This window comes from Lactuca sativa, chromosome 1 (genome assembly GCF_002870075.4).
Source record: "Lactuca sativa cultivar Salinas chromosome 1, Lsat_Salinas_v11, whole genome shotgun sequence".
Taxonomy (NCBI): domain Eukaryota; kingdom Viridiplantae; phylum Streptophyta; class Magnoliopsida; order Asterales; family Asteraceae; genus Lactuca; species Lactuca sativa.
In genome coordinates, this window is record NC_056623.2 from 45,172,647 (window position 1) to 45,189,732 (window position 17,086).

The 17,086-nt window shown below is 31.5% G+C and overlaps 1 long non-coding RNA gene across 14 annotated transcripts; it reads left to right on the top strand.

Annotated features, from left to right (window-relative positions):
- The first annotated feature begins 224 nt into the window (after positions 1-224).
- On the top strand, positions 225-9,710 carry LOC111882062 (uncharacterized). Of its 14 annotated transcripts, none has more exons than XR_002847034.3 (10): positions 225-678; positions 793-1,992; positions 2,686-2,742; positions 2,857-2,982; positions 3,066-3,112; positions 3,370-3,429; positions 3,516-3,589; positions 3,681-3,733; positions 8,955-9,034; positions 9,332-9,710. It is a non-coding gene; the product is annotated as an uncharacterized LOC111882062 (long non-coding RNA). The 14 variants fall into 14 exon arrangements; XR_002847040.3 differs by having other exon boundaries at positions 793-1,977; XR_002847047.3 differs by having other exon boundaries at positions 793-1,970.
- The last annotated feature ends 7,376 nt before the right edge of the window (positions 9,711-17,086 follow it).

Here is a 17,086-nt window from a genome sequence, read left to right on the forward strand (position 1 = left end):
TAAAATCAGCACTAAGTTAATATTTAAATTTAATTTTATTAACGACAAAGTAAAGGGTAGAAACAATTGAATAATGTGATAACAATTATATATATATATATATATATATATATATATATATTCTCCCAGCTAGTTACAGTGAACATGAGTTTTTTTATTTTATTATTATTATTATTTTTATTTTTTTTTTTATTTTTATTTTTATTTATTTTTTTTTTTTTGTGGCAGAAATGATCTTTTGGTTTTGCAGCTGTTTTTCATTTTTTTAGGGGTTATTTTATGCAGTGGCCCGTTCCGCAGATCCTTCACCCACCGTCTTTCTTATTACACATCTTCCCCACCGCCTTCGTGTTCGAACAGTCCTAATTTCCCGGTGATTTTATCCCACACCAATCGACCCTTCTAGTTTCTTCCTTCCACTGATTCTTATCCAAACCTTCGGTTCTCTTTCTTCCTTCCTTCTTACACCGGTTTCATCCCCCTGATTTTGTCTCCTTCCTACTTCCGGTTGTTGATGAGGGTGATTAGGATTTCATCGACAACAATTCTAGCCTACAAAAGCCACCGACTTCCACACCCGTTTGCTACTAATGGGTTCTATCAATTTCCATAGCAATTTTTCGATTTCCCTATATGTATAGACCTAATTTTTACACGGATTTAAGCTATCAGTTGCAGGTTTGAGTTTTTATAGATGGCAATTCACATCTTCCAATCTTTATATCAGTGCTTTAATAGGGATTGGTGTTTTGATTACTGAGATTGTTTGTGTGGTTTTGTTTGTGATTTTAGGGAAAATTGGTGAAGGGTTTTCACATTAGGTTTATTCTCCAACTAAAGCAAGGTGCATTTGGAATCGCCGATGAGCAAGATGATTGGAGCTAGTGGTGTTTCGGCAGAGCATAATGCGATTCCATGGATGCAAGCTCGATTTTCTCTTCTTTTATCAAGTTACGGCTTCTTAAGTTATTTATCTTCAGTTATTTCTTATAGAAGGTAATACCCTGTAATTTCGAATCCCTATTTCTTCCATTATTTATCTCAAATATCTTACTTTATTTTTTTTTTTTGTGATGAGAAAACAACAAGCTTTGATTCCTCCTGTTGTCATTCTCAACTTTGTTGTATTCAGTATTATAGTATTATTCAGTTTAGCACAATCTTCTATTTTTAGGGTTCTTCAGTCAATTGGTTGTTAGATTTTGGAATTGTTTTTGTTTGTTTGTTATATTGGATTGCAAAAGCCTACAAATTAACTTCAAGTTTAAATTCCTTATGAAACATTCCTCATTGACTTCTTTGGAGGAAAGTTGAACAGGTTTGATTTTACCAAAAAGAAGTGAATACACAAATGGTTGCTGTACTGCACATGAGGTTCTTTAAATTTTTTTAAACTTAAATTTCTTTAATGTTCGTGGTCAATTCTGGAGCCAATGCTAATTGTGCTCAGTTCTTATCACCGTTGTCAAATCCGATTGGTTTTTATTAAGATATTATGTGAGCACACTTGAATGCTTTAGTTTTGTATATGTTTGTTCATTCACCTATTGGAATTGAAGATAAAACAACAGAAGGCTGAAGCAAGGGCAAAAAAGGTATATTTCATTTTCGTCAGATTTTACGGTTTCCATGTTCCAGGACTTGGGTAGTAACATATACAGTGGAAATCACATTGTAAGTGTGTTAAAAGATCATTTTACAAATTTTAGATTTCACACATATTTTAAAAAAGTTTCCACCATTTGTTTTATTTATCTACTATAACATGCTACTTTAATTTCTGTCTATTAAAACTTTTTTTTTCATAACTATTTTAAACCTCATATCCATGCCATATTATTCAATAGCATCCTACTTTACTATTGTAGATTAGATTGACTTTGTGGTTGACTTTTATGTACCATGATTCTAATTTGTAGCACATCTCCAACAATTCCTTTAATACGGCGCAACAAACTTCAATGGATAATGTGAGAGGTGTAGTTATTAAAGGTCGTCGAGACTTGTGTATTTATTTATTTATTTATTTATTAACAAAGACTTATTATGGACTTTTTACTGAGTTTATTTAGTTGATGTGGTTTTAGTAAAAAAATTTACAGAAAGGGGTGCTGAGATTTTCGAGTAATAATAATAGTAAAGGAATTCCATGGAAGGGTATTTTAGATTTTGGAGAGGATGTGTTCCACAAAATTCGTACTACAATCGACCTAAAAGATAAATGGAGAAACTTATGCATAGGAAGCCCTGCCAAAAAGAAGCAAAAGAAGCAAAAACTATAAAATTGTGACCATATTGCCCCTGCACTGTTTTTATATTTAAAAAATTCAATTTTTACAGTTTTAGGACGACATTTGCCCCTGAACACTGTTTTTATATTATTAAAAATGAATTTATATAGTTTTAGGACGATATTACCCCTGCACACTCTTTTATTATTAAAAAAAAAGTTTGCATTTTTAGGACCATATTGCCCCTGCACACATTTTATATTAATAAACTTAATTTTTTTCAGCTTTAGGATCGTATTGCCCCTGCACACTATTATTATATTAATAAAATTCAGTTTTTACAGTTTTAAGTTAATGTAGGTAATAGGTATTGATGTTTCAGATTTAGACCGTCTTATGTTTGAATCAAAAAATTCAAAGTTTATTATTCTATTTTTTTTCTCCTTTGTTGTAGGTTGACTTCAAGAAGATGTCATTTCAAGGTAACAGGATTTGTATGCAGTTTATACAGGTTGTTTGCTATTAATGTGGTATATAAATGTTGTTTTTCAAATATCAATTTTACTATTGTTTCTACATTTATCTTATTTGTAACTATGATGTTATATTTATGTCTTAACATAAGGTGTGATGCTACAAAGAGGTGTATGACCAAGTGTATGAGATTGAACTCACGTTTGAGTAGTAATTAATGCATCAGTTGCTATAGTACGACGGATAATTGCTTCTCGGGTACTTGCAAAACCAAAAAGTAGATTGTCGTTTCTTGCAATGTTGACATTTGATTTATCGTTACATGGTCTTCTGGAGTTATCTTTTTTTTCCTCATTGCAGGATACTCACTACTTGATAAAGCAAATCTCATTGATTTATATAAAAGAGTAAGTTTATTAATATTTTATGCCAGTCTATATTTCACCTCTAATCATGACCCTGTTTGGTTTTTCCAATTTTGCACATCATTAATTTTATGTTCTTACTGAAAGGGGTTGTCAAAAAGCAAAAATATATTATTTGTTCACTACATAGGGGATGACTTCAAGTTTAACAATAGATTTCTCAGTTATTCATTTCTTTAGTGTAAGTTTAAGTGAATTTGGTAATTTAGTAACAAGTTTGTAAGAGTGGTTTTTGTTAGGTTCATGTCGGTAGGAGGGTGGCGTATGGCATCCATAAAACATGCCCTGATGTAGCTAAGGTATGGTATGTAACACAATTACAACCCTGATCGTTTTGGTAACCGATTATGTATCATTGTGCTGATTTTTTTTATTCTTTTTACAGGTAGAATTAAAGTTTGAACATCGAAATAGTAAAGATTGTAGCTACGGCCCTCTGTATGAGTGGCAACTCTATATGTATGCATCAGACCCTGTCCGATTGGGACTTTTGGTTATATAATTTATCTATTCATGATTTAATTTTTTGACTTTTTTTTAATGCGTAAAGAACGTTGAATGGATATTACGGGATTTCATAGGTTCACTACAAGGATAGACAAGGTGACTTTTACATTCTGGAGACTTTTTTTCTGATGATTTCAGACTTCATCTCTATTGCTTCTGTTAATCATGTTTCTTTATCCATTAATTTTATCTGATAATTAATTTTTTTTTTCCAGTGGTCTAACTGATAGGTTTTAAGCATAAGAAACATTCCTATGTGCTCATGCAAACCCTAATGCTTGGATCTAGGTTTCACTATTGAACATGCTTTGATTCCAAGACTTACAAACCCTAATCTAGCATATAAACAACAAAATTAACATATAGAATCAGATCTAGATCTTTACCTCTTCAATAGTTGGCTTAGATCTTGTATATCTTCTTCTTTTGAGTCTAGAGTCACAAATGCAACTCCTCTAATGGTTCATAAACCCTACAAGCAAGAAGGCAATATGAGAGAGGGAGAAAGAGGCTAGAAATCGGCCTAGGGAACTCTTAGAATCAAGTGGTAGCCGAATTCAGCCACACCATTCAATTGTGGCGTCCTCGGAGGCGTCAATTGCGAAACGATTCCGCATTCTTTTAGATAGTCGTGAAACTCAAGACTTAGGTACTCTCCTCCTCGGTCTGACTGAAGCATCTTGATTTTCCTGCCCAGCTGATTCTCCACTTCATTCTTAAACTCTTTGAACTTTTCAAAGATTTCCGACTTTTGCTTGATTAAGTAGATATATCTATATCTGCTATAATCATCTGTAAAAGTCACGTAGAAGCGGCAAACATCCCTTGTGGTGGATCTAAAGGGCCCGCATACATCGGTGTGTATGAGATCCAATAAACCCTCACCCCTTTCACAAGTGCCAGTAAAGGGTGACTTGGTCATCTTCCCAAGTAAACAAGACTCACACGTGTCATCGTCCCTAAGGTCGAATGACTCCAACACTCCATCCTTTTGGAGTTGGGCTATGCGTTTCTTGTTGACATGGCCAAGGCGACAATGCCACAAACATGCTTTGTCTAGGCTAGTAGACGAATCAATATTCAAAACATTATTTCCAAAATTATCAACAATCATCACAGATTCATAAATCCCATTACAAGGTAATGCATTGAAATAAAAGACACCATTACTATTATCAAAAGAATATCTGAAACCTTGTCTAAACAACCCGTGAAAAGATATAATTAATGTTTCTTGCCATATCTGACGAATAACAACAATTCTCTAAATATATTCCTAACCCATTACTCAACACTAAAGAATAAACACCGACTTTAGTCACAGGCGACGATCTTCTGTTTCCCATAATCAGGTTCATCTTCCCATGCTCCATCTCTCTACTTCTTTTTAGGCCCTGCAAATCAGAACAAATGTGGTAACCACATCCTGTATCAAGAACCCATGAAGTAGCAAATGATGAGTTATTAGATTTAATAGAATACATACCTGCAAATGTGGGCTTGATCTTCCCATCTCTTATGTCCTGCAGATATTGAGGGCAGCTTCGCTTCCAGTGGCCCTTTTGGTGGCAATAGAAGCACTCTGCTTCTTTAGGATCGGAAGAGGGTTTAACGGAGCCAGCTTTGGTCCTACTTGAGGACGAACCATCACGGGGTTTCCCCTTATGGTGGCTCTTACATGGAGCCTTCCTCATTTTGCCCTTTCCTTGACCTATTTCCATCACAGGAGCGGCCACAGCAGGGGACGGTGCAACGGATTTGTCTTTGAGGTTGCTCTCAACAGTCCTCAAAAGTCCTTGGAGCTTGCTCAAGGAGACCTCTTTGTTCATATGGTAGGTCATCCTGAACTGATTGTAGCAGGAGGGCAAGGAGTGGAGGATTATGTCGATAGCCAAATCCTCATCAAACTTAACATTAAGTTTGAGAAGACGATCAACATACCTCTGCATTCTTTGCAGATGAGATGTTAGAGATTCTCCACTCCCCATCTTAGCGGTGATCATGTTAGTAATGATCTCATAGCGCTCTTGCCTCGCGCTCTGGTGATACCTGTCCAGCAAATCCTGATGCATTTCATATGGATACATGTCCTCATAGAACTTTTGGAGTTCGAGGTTGATGGTGGCCAGCATGATGCAGTGAACTTCCGTGGCATCACGCTCGTGGGCCTCAAAGGCGGCCAATTCCTCAGGAGTAGCAACATCTGAGAGGATCTTCTCAAGCTTTTCATCGAGGACATATTTTTTGTCCTCGTAGCGTGTGATCATGCGGATATACCTCATCCACTCGTTGAAGTTTGAACCATCAAATGTCACTTTCTGACACAAGTTCATCAACGAGAATGACCCAGAAGCGTTGTTGTTGTTGTTGTTTGCAGACATCTGAAAAAGAAAAGGAACAAAGTTTGATTAGAAATGAATCCCTAATTAAACACCCAAATGAGAAATTAGGGCTAGGGTCCAACAACATTATTTACAACTTAGAAAGGGATGCCGTACTCTAAAAGTAAATAATTTGAAGGTAAGTGAATGACGATTCACTAATTCTCACCATAAAAAACGAAAAAGCAATTTAGGTTTTAAATGTATTGAAAACTCCTAGATCTTTGAGATTCATTGAACTTTTCAATGACATGTTTAAATCTCGATATGCATTTCAAATTTGCGACTGAGATGCCGAGGATCGCAAACAAATTTGTGAATAACCATGCGAATCAACATGGTGCACTCAATGTCTCTATCACCTAATCAATGTGCCGGTAAACCACACACACTCCATTGATCTATGACAAACATCGAGTCACCCTTCGCTACCAACAAATTGATGTGCCGGTTAACCACACACGCTCCATCAACGTTTGACAAGGGTACGAAGTGTAATTCCATGGATTAGCATCATTTTCACATTTTACCCTAAAGTAACTAGGAGTGAGAATTTGTAAAACATGTAGTTACTTTATGATCAACATTATATTTTTAATGAGGAGAGGGTTGCCCTATCCTACCCGTTCGGCTAACGACCCTCCACCAGTCAAGCAAGCGGTAGGTGTGAGTGTACACCCATTAAGCACCATTTTATAGGCAACAACCTTATACCCACCTTATAGATCGGCTTCGTGAATGAGGCCTACTAACGGTAAGACTAGCATTTAAAGTTATATATATATATATATATATATATATATATATATATATATATATATATATATATATATATATATATATATATTAATTAAGTTTGTAATAATATATAATAGTATAGGGTTGACTTTTAAACTTGTAAAATTCTAAGGGTTTGAAATTTAAATTATTCAAAATTAAACTTTTAATTACAAAATTCAAATTTCAAAACTTGAGGCAAGTTTTGAACTTTTCAAAACATAAGGGATCAAATAACAAATAATTCAAATTAACCAATTAATTTCATAATTATCTATATTTGACCTAATCTTAATTTTAGTCATTAGATAATTACCAAATAATTTTTTAAATAATCCATATTTATCACATAAATAACTAATATTTAAAAGGATTTGAAATTATCTATTCTTTTGGCAAGGATAAACACTTAATATAGATAAAATTCGGATTTTAACTTCATAAAACAATTAAGCATCAAGTCCAAGTCAAAACAGCAGCCAAAAACCCGAAAAACCTTAATTCTGACGAACTGACTCGCCGAGTCAGGCCTGGACTCGCCGAGTAGGGGCCAACTCGCCGAGTCCAGGTACTGACTCGCCGAGTTGAGTCGGGCAGGGACCAAAAATCGTTTTTTCAGCAATTAAAGCAGTTAAGCATCACATACAACTGAAACCAATCAAAGCTCTGATACCACTGATGGGTTTTAAGCATAAGAAACATTCCTATGTGCTCATGCAAACCCTAATGCTTGGATCTAGGTTTCACTATTGAACATGTTTTGATTCCAAGACTTACAAACCCTAATCTAGCATATAAACAACAAAATTAACATATAGAATCAGATCTAGATGTTTACCTCTTCAATAGTTGGCTTAGATCTTGTATATCTTCTTCTTTTGAGCCTAGAGTCACAAATGCAACTCCTCTAATGGTTCATAAACCCCACAAGCAAGAAGGCAATATGAGAGAGGGAGAAAGAGGCTAGAAATCGGCCTAGGGAACTCTTAGAATCAAGTGGTAGCCGAATTCATGCCCTAGGGGTCATATTTATACTTACAGGTTACTAGGGTTTCACTCTAAACCCTAATGGACAGCTTAGCCACCAAGCAGCCCATGGAACCTTCTGGAATAAGGCCCTTGGACGAAAATATGATGGATATCCATCATAATTTCGTTCCCCCTTAAGCCCATTAGGTTTCCTTAACCTAAAACTCAACTATCATACATTTGACAGTTTATACCCCTTTATTCAATTAATCTCTTTTGACCACCAAATTAATTCCTAATTAATTTATGACCAATACTAATTAAATAAATATGATTTCTCCTTTAATATATTATTCTTATAATATATTAATAAATCATAATACTCTCTCTTTCTCCTTAAATTACCTTGTCAAGTTGCTTTGGAGAAGGCAACCCAAAAGGACCATGCATAACCGGGTCAAGTACATACCAAATATAGTTACGGGCTTAGACATTATTCCAACACTAACTGATGAAGGTTGTGGTCTGCAACAAATCGGTTTCCATTAAATTATATACAGAAAATCAAATTAGGGATAGGAAAATTAACTGCAAGTAACACTCCAATAGCCCCAAAAAAAAGTTTTCAACTATTTTTTTTAGGTATTTTAATTCCTCACCACATTACATACAGGCAACCATATCATTATAAAACCTAATAACACTATTGATGCTTCAATATATTGGCATTTTCATAAAATTTCAAGAAATATATTAATTTTAGGCTGCAACTTATGAAGACAAGATTGAGATTGTATGTATTTTAATATATTTTAATGACTTTAGAAATTTAACTCTTATCATTTTAAGCTAATTTTCTATCTTTTTACAGAATTAAATGTTACAATGATATAAATATCGGCTATTCTTTCTCTCTTTCTATCTCTGTATTAGGCTAGGTCTCACTTATGAAGAAGGATGTCAATTATTGCAAAATAAATGTAAAGAAGGAAAGCCAAAAGAAACCGATATGATTTTTAATGAAATTAAAGATCGTATTTGTAAAATTAATGGTGGATGCATCCATGAATTATCCTTCTTAGAAGCTTTTCAAAGCGATTTCTATCTGCCTCAATTAATTTATTAATTTATTTGATTATCAGCTTTTCATAAAATTTATTATATCATTAATCAGTTTCCTTTCATTTCAGGAGTCAAGCAATGAAAAAATTGATTCAACTTCATGCGGTTGAAAATTGATTTGAAATTGTTCCATGTTAATGAATGCTAGGTAGGTATATCACGTGTATGATTAATTAATTACTTTTATTTCGTTAGTTATTTATTATTGCAATTGTTTTTAGTGCAAATATCCGGTAATAACAATGTACTTCACCGTGATTTTCATATTTCTTATTCATAATAGTAACTTTTTGACATTGTAAGTCCTTTATCAGGATGTTGTACATGTTCACTTCACTTGGATCGTATTTATTTATCATAATATTGATAGAGGATGTTGTACATGTTCACTTCACTTGGATCGTATTTATTTATCATAATATTGATAGACTGATTTACCCTTCAGCTCATATACATATGCACAAGAGCAACAATATTTTTAGCATGATATACTTCCAAGAAATGAAGAAACCCTTTCACAGCCACCACAACTTGAATCGCGGGATTCCAGATCAGGTTCCATTTTCATTTCGTGGAAGGAATGATGCATTTAAGATAAACAAGGGACTGATTCGGAAACAACATTTAAAGCTTCTGGCCCCCGCAACCTTTCTAGTTTATTATAATAACTCTTATTTCATAGTTAACTAATGTCATTTTTAATAATATGTTTGTAATTTTTTATATATTATTTAACTTATATAACAAGTGAATATTCTTCTAGTTTTTTATATTCAAAACATGTAAAAAAGTATTGCAATGAATAATATATATTTTCGTCTAAACCCTTGTAAATACTTACCCAACTAGTCCAAATTATTCAATTCGTTAGCTAGATCAACATATTAAAATATAATATTGTGATAACAAGGAGTACTATCCAATGATATCAACAACATAGACAAGAAATATCAACCTTACAATTTATTATAAGAACTCTTATTTCATAGTTAACTAATGTCATGATCATTTTTAATAATATATTTGTAATTTTTTATATATTATTTAACTTGTATAACAAGTGAATATTCTTCTGGTTTTTTATATTCAAAACATGTAAAAAAGTATTTCAACGAATAATATGTATTCTCGTCTAAACCGTTGTAAATACTTACCCAACTAGTCCAAATTATTCAATTCGTTAGCTCGATCAATATATTAAAATATAATATTAATTGATTAATTTATTTATATTTTTTTTATTTGAAACAGCAAATTTAACATATGTTCACAACGAGACTTAAACCCTCAACCTCAAGAAGGAAGAGCAACACCAAATACCGCTGGACTAAAGGCCTTTTGGTGATTAATTTATTTACATAAGAGAAATTAAATATCCTCATACTTTTGTTCCTATAAATCCTCCTACCCAATTAAATGATGACATATGGCATATTAATGTATTAAAATATCATTCAACGAGCATTAAATGATACACATGTCCCTATTCAATTGGATAATAGGATTTGTAGAAAGAAATAGTAAGAGAATATTTAATTTCTCTTTACATATAATAAGAATAAAATCAAATATATTTCAAGTTGCAAGGCGGCATGACGCTTTGGGGTGTATTAAGTAAAGAGAAAAGGCCAAAAATACTTTGGAAATAAAAAGAAACAAAAAGAGAGAAGGATGCTATAAACTCTACGCTAAAGAAATGAATTCCCCCAAAAGAATTATGTTACTTTTAATTTTAATAATTTGACGTTTAATATATTATTTATTAGATCGAAAGCGAATAGAATGTAGTATTCGACATAAAAAAGGAAAATGATTTTAAAGGGTACTGACTTATAATTTTAAATATTTAGCTCAATTTATCACTAAATTTATTTGAGTTCAAAAAATTTTCATTTTGGCACCGCATTACATATTAGTATTTTTTATCTACACTTTACCATTAAATTATGTCTCGATCATCTTCTCCACACAACACTACCACCGTCAAATTTCCACTGTCGCCACTAACAACAAACACCAGAGATTCCATAACTACCATATGTCATCAGAGTCATGTTGGTAATTTTAATGTCATCAATCAATATATTTAGTGTAGTTAGGATTCTATTGGAGACAAATTAAGTTCATTTGGTTATATTATGAGACAATATGTGCATAGTGGAATCTCAAATAACCAATAAGGATTCGGGAACGTAGGAGTGCAGAGGCAACGCCCCTGATGGGATTCAGAGGAAAATCGCCCTTAGAGGGTTCCAAAGGGGTCCCAATACCCGATTAGTAGGCAAGGTCAAGAAGGACCCCTCGTCGGGATAGCTAACGCGCCGGTAGAAAAATAACTCATATCGAAAAAATGGGCCTAGTGGAATTTTTCCTACCATAACCATAATGTTTTCGTCCATTATATATATATATATATATATATATATATATATATATATATATATATATATATATATATATATATATATATATATATATATATATATATATATATATATATATATATATATCAGTGTTACAGAAATCGGCATTGACGATCGATTAATCGTTCGGCAGTCTGCAACTGAATACAACTAGGGATGTTTGGTGAAAATTGGTCAATATCGGTCAAACTCGGGTTTGGCGGTCCTCGCTGGTCATTGGCGCTCCTAGATGAGAAAATTTAAAAAAATTCAAAATTTCAAATATTACACTAAAATTTACAAAAATTTTAAATTTTTAGAGTTTTAAGTATTCAAATTTTCAAATATTATAACAAATATTTAAAAATTTAAAATTTTAAAATTTAATTTTTCAAATACTAATTTTTCGAATATAGTAAGTTTTTAAATGGTTTTATTAATAATTTATGGTTCCTGATTATTTCCTGTCTAAACCGATTAATCTCTTAACCTCTGTCGACCACAAAGCTACCGCCAAACGATTTTTACCACCTTGATATATATATATATATATATACACACACACACACACACACACACACACACATATATATATATATATATATATATATATATATATATATATATATATATATATATATATATATATAGAGAGAGAGAGAGAGAGAGAGAGAGAGAGAGAGCTAAGTTCAAATGTTTTTAGCAACTATTGTGTGCATGTATGCACCAATAAGAAATTAGCAAATAATTAAATAATTAATTAAATCAAAAAGGGTATTTCTGGTTTTTTGCATTTTTAATTAATGGGATCATTTAATAAAATCTCTGCAATTAAGGAAACAAAATAAATAAGTTTGACCTCTCTCTTTTATCTCACGTTAGTTCTTCTTCTTCACCTACAAAAGAAAAGGAAATCAAGGAATGTCCTCCATCCTTCTTTCACTTTCTTTTCTGTTATCGTGTAATTGCGAACACAACTGATCGTGAAATAAAGACCAGCACTTCCTTGAACACTTTTCTAGATGGCTTTCTTAATGTCAAATCTTTGATTTTAGAGGTTTTTTTCTTAGCTGGTCGCAATCAAGTTCACAATCTGAAGTTTAGATTCATCAGGTTCATTATTTTCTCCTTCTTTGACTTCATATATTTCTATTTTATCCTTCTTTGACTTCATATATTTATGTAATCCAAGTAAATCTCGTTTTTTCCTGATATGTTTGATATGATTCTGTCATGGACTCCATGTGTTCGATAAATTGTCTCAATGAAAAAAATAGTTAATAATATTTACTTTTTTAATTTCTCTACAACAGGAAATATGATGCCTTTTGCTCCAACCAGAACTTCGAAAAATTAACAGTGTACTTTTTATGTACAGAGCAATGGTCTCGATTTGGTAATTACCACAAAATTTTGATTATGAGCGTATCTGACAGCAATTCTATCGGAATGGAAGATCAATATTTAATTCTGTCATAATGGAATCTCGATTTTATGGCATGGAATCTCAAATTACTTGTTAGTATTTGAAGGTATACACTTTTTTTTTTTTTTTTTTTTTTTTTTTTTTTATAAATTTAGTCACATTCATGTATTTAATAATTACATATGTTGTATGTTTCATCAAATGGAGTATAAAGATATGAGCATCTGATTTTGCCCGTCAAATGTTTGTTAAAATGTTTGAATAAGATATTCCAGCCAATTTTTTTTGTAATCTTCGAACTATCATATCTCTCTCATACTAGCTTGGAATGATCTGAAATTTTTTTCTGCATATTCCCCTTTGTGTTAGCTACAAGTTAGGTTCCAATGTCATTTTAATTGGATTAATATTGGCTGAGTTGTAGTCCTTCGAACACGGGATGTTACAATTGTATTCTATGTATTCTATCAGAATGTATTCTACCAGAATAAAATCGATGTATTATGCCAAAATGTATTATATGTATTTTGTCATATTCTATGTATTATACCATAATATATTAATTGATAGTTAATTGCAAGTAACATGTTTTTAATAATTATTAGTTTTTGTTGTATTTGTGATAGGAATGGCTGGAAGAAGACGTTGAAGACCTAATAGGAATAACTTGAAAAATGAATAAAGTTTGATATTCTTTTAGAATATGTATAATTATATTAAAATGTATAAGGATTTTAGTCTGTAAGAATATGTATGATTTTTGTATTTAAGTTTGAATGTATAAGCATATATTAGAATGTTTGTTATTTTTCAACATCTGATTCAAGAATTTTGTTTTTCTTCAATAATATTCTATTAGAATAAAATTATGAAAGAGCATCATTCTAACAAAAAATATTATGACAGAATAAAAAACCGTTATGTTTACAAATTACGTTAGAATTAAAATTGAATTAATTAAAAAATTCAGATTTTTTTAAATTAGGAGAATTAATCATCCTTAAAAATCCGAAAATTTCCTTTTATAAATGTAGTTAATTGTCCAAAATACCATTTTGCTAAAAATTGTGTGATTATATGGTACATGTTACCCCATTGTAATATCATAAACTCTCAAATCATGTCCATTGATTAATTTCATCCGGTGGTCCAGATCTGTGCATCAAAATAACCTAAGCCTATATATATATATATATATATATATATATATATATATATATATATATATATATATATATATATATATATATATATATAAAGAGTTGAATGTTGCAAAGAGATCAACATCACAAAAACCACTTCTTATCTTCATATTGTCCTAGAAAAACACAATAAAAAAGCAAGGTATTTATGTGTTTTCAAAATTGGAATAGGTCTGTAATTCCAAATCGATTTTTTGGATTAACTCAAATCAGATTTCATAATACTCCATGCAATAGGGTCGATATCACAGATGTTACAAAGTGTTCCTTATACACGTTCCTTGAATCATCCATGTCATTTCATTGATATTCGAAGCCCAAAATCTAAAATTCGAAATTTGTGATAATGTTGAGTCTATCGAAGGTATGAAGAATATCGAAGTGCTAATTGTTTATCGGAAGTCTACGTATCGGGAAAAGAGAAGATCGAAGGAACGATGAAATATTCAAAGCATTATTTTACAATTCTTTTTGAAAATATTCGAAAGTACAGTTCACATTAGAAGGCTTTAAGTATCTTCTGGGAAAATTTACACAATGTTGAATCTATTGTTCACTCCCGACACTTCGGATATTAACGGGTCTTATAAACAATGTCATATCCACTGTTCACTCACGATACTTCGGAAGTTCGGATACCATCAGATTTTACCAAATTTTAAATTTTTGACTAAATGTAGAAAAATTTCATATTATTTCGTTTTATTTCAATCATTTTAATTGAAAATGAAAAAAATATTTTACCTCTTTTTTATTTGTTGATTTATGATATGTTTTTCATAATTTTTTTTCTTCTCGTTCAGTATGAAGGTTTGAAACTAATTATGCGGGAACTTATCACAATATTGTATTTAAATACATTCCATCTCGAATTACTAAATTTAATTGAACTAAAAAATTCATTTTTTTTTATCTTCATAAATATCTCTTTGTGAGATATTAGGATAAACATTTACATTTACATACTTGGTAATATTACTCTGGGCATATAAGTATGAGATTAAGGTTGACATGTTTTCATTATTAATACTTTTGTAAAAATCGTGATGGTGCGTTTCGTATCAGGATATTATGTGGTTTTTAATTCGCTTTCACAGATTATCAATATGAACTCCATGAGTAATTCTTAAGTCTAAATTTACACGAATTTTCTTATCCTGAAATAGATCAAATTTTTTTAATCAAAGAAGTTTTTGTCTAAAACATAAGTATATGAGGGATTGAATTATTGAGTCGAGATAAATCTCATGGTTTTCACAGAAGATCTTTGTTTGAAAGTTATGATTCATTAAGTTTGTTGGAGTGGGAATGAGATACTATGGAAAAGAAAATTATTGATACAATCATGAAAGAGATAAATTATTGGCATACTTAAGGTTCTCGGAATTTCATGGAAATTCACAAACATGGAAATCAATGTTACACATGGAGATCATTAAAACTTTTCACTATCGCTAATTTCTATTCTCTTTGTAAACATGAATTGTTCATCTTCTTCGTCGATCTTCGACAACACATCAATAATGGTCGCTGCTACTCAGTTCTCTTATGATGTAGAAGACGTTGATTCATTGCCTTGGTTCAATATTCAATCCAACAATTTGATATTGAATTTTGATATTAGTTTGTATCCTATAGCATTGTGGACGCTCATTCCTTGTCTGAAGAACTTCGTTCTTAGTTATTCCATGACTGCAACAAATCCAATTCCTCTTGTTTGGTTACATAAAGCTTTTCATACTTCAATTTACAACCAAAAGACGGATTTTGTGACATTTGAGATTGAGTAAAAGGGAACCATGCGTTAAAGAAAAAGTTGTTTACTAAACTATTACATATGAATTTTGAAGGGGATTTTGTGCATCCTTCATCTGAAGAATTATTTTCAATGTTGATAAAAGTGGGTCATACCCCTTATCTCAAGGTGATCAGTGGTTTAAAAAAAATCAAGTTTACTATTTGTATAGATTTAATTATTTGGAGTAGTGGTTAGATGCTTAATTGGGAGAAAATTTGGATTGGATTCGACAAAGCAACTTGTATTTCATGTTCTTTATGGTTTATACCATGATTTCAAGGTTGATTTTGTTGGAGTGTTATGGAATCAATTTACAAAAACTATCAATCATCCGAAAAGGGCAACAAAGACCTCTTCACATACATTTTGGTCTTTGATAGTTGGAGTAGTTTGTGAACAAAAAAATATCGCAATGCCAACTGAAGAGGAATATTTAACATTTACTCAAATGCAAATTCCAAAGGTTGCATTAAATTAAGATGAAGAATTTCCTTTTATTGTTCAGATACCATGTTGAAAGGGTTCTTGATACTTATCCACTATTGAAAGACTACAAGTCTATGCTTGTAATTCCTTATCCTATCAGACCTATTTCGGAGGAAACTGAAGAATAAGCTCTAAAGCTTAAAGAAAAGAAACGAAAGAAATTTACTATCAAAGATACTGATGAACCATAGCAAAAGTAGAAAAAGAAGAATGTATCAAAGTCTAAGAAAGTGTCTAAAGCAAAGGCAATATTGAAGCCTATAAGGAAACTAGTTCGAAAGTCAAAGCCTATGGTATCCGATGAGACAATTGTTCATGATGATGATGATGATGAAAATATTGAAATGGATCGTGAAGAACAACATCAAAATCAAGAATCATCATTTGTTCTTGAAAATGATGAGCAACGTCCACCACAAATAGTGGGATGAAGCAAACACCTAAATATTGGCATCAAAAGTTTGATGTTGTTGTTTTTATTGACTAATGGTTTTATATTAAATCAACTACAAAAGTGTATGTGTTTATAGTATGTTTGATGAGTCTGGTGAATGAGTAATAATATGCATGTATGGGGATGATATGTTGTTCTTTGGAATTGATATAAGACAATTTGGCATGACCTAATATTTTATTTATCATCTCAACTCTCTATAAATGATGTGGGGAGGCAAAGTTGACTCTTGTAATAAGAATCAAGTGTGATGTAACAACCCAAAAATCATTATGTTAACAATGTTAGTTTTCCATTACAAGAATATTAGTTTTTGTAACATTATCTTGGTTCTAAGAGAATAAAATGAAATAAATTAAATAAAATGGTGTCAGTTAATACCTAAAAGAATTAATCAATATATACTTAAAAGGGAAAATAATTTAATTATAC